A 7,044-nucleotide genomic window follows, 5' to 3' on the forward strand; every position below is an offset into this window, starting at 1 on the left:
GTAAATTGCCTCGATTGTTGTGTCTAGAATTTCGCTATAAATTAGCTTCTTCTGTTTCATTATTTTCACCACTCCAATACTTTCTTTCTTAATTCATATTTCCAAAGATTGTGAAAATGCTCCATCCAGTTCTTATCCTGGATATTTTTCTGATTATCACTTATGTCATTCTTCTTTTTCGTCTACCACCAGAGGAATCTGTTTACTTTTACTATGCTCTTGGTTTTATAGTGTTTTTAGTTCTCCCATGTCTTTATATTGGTATACGCATTGATATACACGGTTTGTAATTTCGATGTCATTATCGGGCTTTATATTTTCCCTTATATATTGAAGCTTCATGCTTTTGGAAAGCAAGTAATGGTCCAGAATTCGTAGGTATGAAGTTTTGAATGATCATAATATACAAAGTAGAAAGGAAAGATAATAGCACGATTTAATTTGTCAAATTACCAGAATATCCGGAAAAGACCGAATCATCAAGAAAAATATTTTCTTGATATGTTTAGAGGTTAAATAGAATCTAAGAGTTATGTAACATGGCAAATGATGATTATAAAGTCTATGAATCATTATCTTCCATTAAAAATTTAGCATGACTTACTGTAATATAATCTCGTTGGCCTGACGTCATTATATTATACTAACTCATGCTTCAATTCTCAACACCACTTCAAAACATTTAAACTTGAATTTTACAGTATATAGAAACTAAAACAGTTTCCTTTATGATGTAATAAAGATATCGCAAAGAGATAATTAATTGCGGACAAGAATCGTTATGAAGATATCTTCAGAGATATAGAGGATATTTATAACGAAAGATACGATGATATCTTAGAATTTTCTAAGATCGAATGATAATGAGGAAAAATTCTTCTGTAAGGATTTAGAATACGTAAAGAGATCTTCTGTGATTTTCTTCCAGAAATCGAATCATCTAGATTATTTGGTTATAAGTTTAGTCCTTGGGATTTGTCCACAGCTTCCTTCATGTTTTGCTCAATCCGTCTTTCAATACTAGATTTTCTTTTGAGCTTTTCCAATAAACAATTCTTTATTATCAAGCTTCTGGTCATTAAGACCATCTACGACCTTTGATGCTTTATCAACGTTATTAGGGTTAACGAATCTGAATCGTTGGTTATAGTTCTAAGGTGTTTTCAAGAATTTTGAAGATTGTACAATGTAACATATTAATGTAAGATATAAATATTTCTCGGGTATTACCTACCCGTTAAAATATTTCCACCATCAACAGTTTGTACAACAGAATATTTAATTACAATCTTTATGATAATATACGTACATATATATTTTCCTTCAGATGTAATCATGGATTTAATGAGTTAATATAATATTAAACTCATTTGATTTGAGGTTGGAACAAGAATAAATAATCTCCAAAATTTTTTAGAAACTACATATTCTCTGCAGAGTATTTCTTCAATGCAGTTATGAATCAATACTTCATCGTCCATTGTTATTGATATACTTCGGTATCTACGGGGCGTATGATATTGATGCTTGAGGTAATGAGTGTGATGTTGAGGCGTGGAATGCTGATGTTGTTGTTGGTGAAGCTGATGCTGTTGGTAGTGATGCTGATGGTGCCGATGGTACTGGTGTTGCTGTTGCTGATACTAGTGCCTTCAGTGCTTGCGGTGCTGGTGATGTTGCGATATTGCTGGTACTGGTGGTGCTGGTTATGCTGCTGGTGCTGCCAATGCTTGTAGAATTCGCACCATATTCTCCAGAGCCACCACTCAAGCGCGAAGCTCGTTGACTTCTTCTACTATTCTGGGATGATTGGTGGTTGGAACAAGTGGGTGAATAAGATCTAAAATCTTCGATATTATATAATTGTGACAGGATACCCTGGAAAGAAGAGAGAAAATGGTGTTTCGGACTGGTTCGCCGGTAAGTGCTTCAGGTTCTTCACCAAGTGGTGAATTCGGTTGGTGGAAGGGATCACCTTCTTCTTGCCTCCATTGATTGACTCGACTACGAACCCATCCCCAATTCATCCAGAATAGATGATGACTGATTGGTTCATTCGTTCCGATTACGCCGCCATTGGAGCTCGAGGAGTTCGAGGAATCCATATTATGTGTTTGGAGTAGGGTTTGATATGAAATGAGTGTTGGATGCTGAATGATATATTCGTCTCCTTGAATACGTATATATAGCAAAAAGATTTCTGTAATTTACGGAGGAAATTTAGGAATAGTGTTAGACAAAGTCTATTGAGATAGATATGATAAGATATGATAAGATATGATGTGTCCTCCATTTATGTAATAATGGCGGCATGACGTGTTGAGATTAAAAATAATAAGTATGTAATCAGATAATCTTTCGATTAAAGACTTTCGATTCGTAATGGCTTATTCAGGTCTAGGGGCTTGAGCTATAGGATCCTTTAAATTGGTAATCCAAACCCTTCCATTCTAGAGTTTTGTAGACGCCACCCATCAAGAAAATTCAATGATAAAAAATAACGAGAAATCAAAGATTTTGAAAGTAATGAATATGAATAGTAGAGATTTCAAGAATCATGGTTAACATTTCATGTAATAAGTATGTAATACACAAAACCATGATAGATGACAAAGGAATGTCGATAATTTCAGAAATCATGGTGTCGTATTTAAATGTGATGGCGGAATTTGATAGTACTTAGGAAAGTGAGCAGAGTTCTTAGATTGGCTTGGCATTCTAAGGAAGATTAAAGAATTTAATAAGCATAGTTTCTAAGGTATAGTGTAGCATTTAGCAAGTAAATGCAATAATTAAAGGCACTATGGTCAAGGAAAGTTGTAGTCCTACATTGCTAAGGTACCTAATTGTATAAGGCACACTTAAAATGCAATCCTGGTTTTCTACAACAAAACCGCTCTGATACCATTTCTGTCACACCCCCAAATAGGGCCTGGGGTATTTGTGACTAATTATATCAAATCACAGTTGTATAAACGAGAACGACTCTATATGAGATGTTTTATTGAGTTTTGCAGCGGAAGATAAATAGATTACTTTGTATTTAGAGCATTAAATGTCTTTAATTGATATGATATATAATGAAGACTCCAAGCATAGCAAGCAATCATCATCAAAGCTGCAGATATACGGCGAAAGCAATATTTAAGTACCTGAGAATAAACATGCTTAAAAAGTCAACACGAGGTTGAGTGAGTTCATAGGTTTATCATAAATAATGATTTCAGTAATAGATCACAAGATTTAATAAAAGACGATATATCATGTATATCAAAAGTATGCCATGAGCGTGTAATATCAAAACTAAATGATTTTACCCCGTGACAATACATATGTAATTGTCGAGATCATTATTATACCACTAATTGACCTGAGGTCAACAGTGCGGGACGTTACTCCCAATAGCGCTATTTATAATAATTCCGTTTGCCTCTTCATTATCTAGCAATTAATGATATTACAATGTGATGACCAGTCCTAATCCTCCTGGACGAAGTCATCAACATCTGGTCCCATTGCGAGGTACTGACCTAAATATGCCATGAATGACTCCAAGTAATATCTTTATAATGAGCTAATGCACAGCGGAAGATATCTTTCATACCTGAGAATAAACATGCTTAAAAGTGTCAACCAAAAGGTTGGTGAGTTCATAGGTTTATCATAACAATCACTTCAGTATATCAACAGACCACAAGATTTTCGTTTATAAATATATGTACACTCGCAAGTGTATAAAAGTATTCTATAAGTTGTTGAGCGCTTCGGTAACCATACTTAACATTTAATGTGGCATATTCCCTTTATTATGAAATCTCCCTACACTCGCAAGTGTAGTAAAACGAAGTACTATGCAACCGTTTACGATACTAGAGTGACTAGCCCGGTTGGGGTGGTCAAACTCGATAGATCTATCAATAGGATTCGCGCTTACATGTTCTTCCAACATGTAAATATTAGTTACCAAGCTATTAGGGAGGATATGCAAGGTGGTATAACTTAACGTAGAATATATTTTAAGTACTTATGTCTATTTCGTCAATCATTTATAAAAGCAGCGCATGTATTCTCAGCCCAAAAATATATATTGAAAAAGCAATTAAAAAGGGATCAAATGAAACTCACCATACTGTATTTTGTAGTAAAAATACATATGACGATATTGAACAATGCAGGGTTGGCCTCAGATTCACGAACCTATATCATTTGTATATCTATCAAAACACATAATCGTAATCGAGCAAATTCATATTTTATATCTTTAAGTTATATATTATATATATATTTATCCAATTAGTATTATATTAAGAATACTTAATTTATTATATATGAATATTTATATAAAATTTGTCAATATAATTAATACATACTTATATGTAATATAAATATATTCTTACAGGTATAATATTCATTTGTCATAAAAATAGTAATGATAACAACAATAATTTTTAAATAAAAAGATAGTTTTAATATCATGATAATTTTAGTAATACTAATAATAATCTAAATGTTAATAATAATAACAATGATAGCAATAATAATAATTTTTAATAAAGTTAATAATTTTAACAATGATGATAATAATAATCAATAACAATAACAATAATAATAATATTAGTAATAATAATTATAGTTAGAAAACTACCTTTAAAAAAACGAGTTCCAAAAAGATTGACTCGGTCCGGGCTCGAACCCGAGACCTCTCGCCCTCCCATAACACTCCATAACCACTCAGCCATTTCTGTTTTTCCTAAGAATAACCCACCCCATTTTATTATAACCCATATTTCTTTCTTGTTCTTACTTCATCTTCTTCCCCAAACCACAAATCGACCATTTGATCAAAACTGATTAACAATGTGATACTAATTAATTTTTGGATTAAAAATAGATACCAAAACAGCTAATTAGTTTTTAAATGAATTGGAAAAAAATAAAAAAAAATAAAAAGAAAAAGTTCCTGCTGTCGCAACTTATAAACAAAAAAAAATTGATTTTTGATTTTGAACGCGTAATGGATTATGGTTATAATATGAAATAGTTTGATAATCATATGTAAAAACTATTGGAATCGTTAATTAACTGGAAACATAAAAAACAAACTCGAATTTGATCATTGTTCATATGTTTGACTTTTTTGAATTTAAGGTTTGACTCAAAAATTTGAAATCAAGAAATGAAATTGGGACTTGAAAACTTACAGAAAGTATAATTAAGTAATTCCTAACACTTCTGTGTTTCTAGATTGTGAAGTTAAATTCGAATTTTGAACCTTTGATTAAAAGCCATCGTGACAGAGTAACAAGCTGCGGTTTGTTTTTTTTTCTGCCTCATTTACGAATTGTAGTGAGAATTTATAGAGTGTATTGAATAATTGAAGAGGAAACATGAATTGATTAATTGAAACCGACCTATAACCATACCCAGACAAGAAATACTGAGATTCCAATCAGGAGAAGAATACAAATAAGAAAAATAAACAATGGATCGTGATTTATAACTGAATTTTACCTAATCTGCTATTTTAATTCGATTTGGAGACATGAGAATCGATTAGTACAGAGAAGAAACCAAAAATTGAAAAAAATAGATAGGGAAGTTTAATATTTCGTACACTCATTTATCTTTTTAATTTACTTTTAACTAATATTAATAATAATATTATTAATAAAAAAATACTAATAATAACAATAATAGGATTTATAATAATAACAGTAATGAATAATAATACTGATAATATCAATTAATAATAATAATATATTAATTCTGTTAATAATAATCATAATAATAATAATGGTATTTAGAATAATAATACTAATAATTATAATAATGTTTATAAGGATATTATTAATGATAATATTACTAATTTGTATTATTATAATAATAATAATGATACTATATAAAAATATTGATTCTCAAAGATATTACATAATAATACTAGTAATATCAATGTACATGTTTAAATTTTTATATCTCTAATATTAATATTAATATTAATATTAATATTAATAATAATAATGAGATTTATATAAAAAAATATGCTTATTAAATCTCATATATATATATATATATATATATATATATATATATATATATATATATATATATATATATATATATATATATATATATATATATGTTTACTTAATAATATTTTATTTATTTTGTATACTACTTTATACATTTAATTCAAATGATTAAATGATATAATATTCCTTCAACTTAATACATGCTCATATATTTTATTGACATATTTATTTTCACACACACATATCTATTTACAATTAATTATTCGTGAATCGTCGGGATTTGGTCAGAGGGTAATTGCATATCTGAAATCAATTCAAAATTTTTAAACTCAACAATATAGACTTTGCTTATCGTATCGAATTCATATTAAGATTAAGTTTAAATTTAGTCGAAAATTTCCGGGTCGTCACAGTACCTACCCGTTAAAGAAATTTCGTCCCGAAATTTGATCGAGGTGGTCATGGCTAACAATAAGAATGCCTTCATGACGAATATGAGTTGATAAAATAGAATTTTATTACCATAGAGTAATATGGATAACATGATTCGATTACTCGAAGAGTATGAATGAAGCTATCGCAAAAGATTGAAATAGGAAAAGTAAAGATTTGTCTTAACTTTTGACAGAGTCAGGGTTGATTTCCGAATTTCAAGGGATTAAAGAAAATCTTCGAAATCTTATAAAATCTGGTTCTTCGGTATTTAAGGGATTTAGGATCTCTTTAATTAAATGCAGTCATCTGTCTCGATTACACTGTCGGATATTTCCATTATAAATTTACCTATTCCGTTTCATTATTCTCACCATTCCTATACTTTCTTCCTTAATCCATACTTCTAAAGATTGTAAAAATGCTTAATCCAGTACTGATCCTTGTCCTTCTTCTGACAATTTCTTCTGTTTTCCTCCTTTTTCATCTACCACCAGAGGAATCTGTTAACTTCTACTATTACCTTGGGGTTATAGTGTTTTTCATTCCCCCGTGTATTTATGTTGCTATCCGCATTGATATA

This window comes from Rutidosis leptorrhynchoides, chromosome 9, assembly GCF_046630445.1.
Source record: "Rutidosis leptorrhynchoides isolate AG116_Rl617_1_P2 chromosome 9, CSIRO_AGI_Rlap_v1, whole genome shotgun sequence".
Classification (NCBI taxonomy): domain Eukaryota; kingdom Viridiplantae; phylum Streptophyta; class Magnoliopsida; order Asterales; family Asteraceae; genus Rutidosis; species Rutidosis leptorrhynchoides.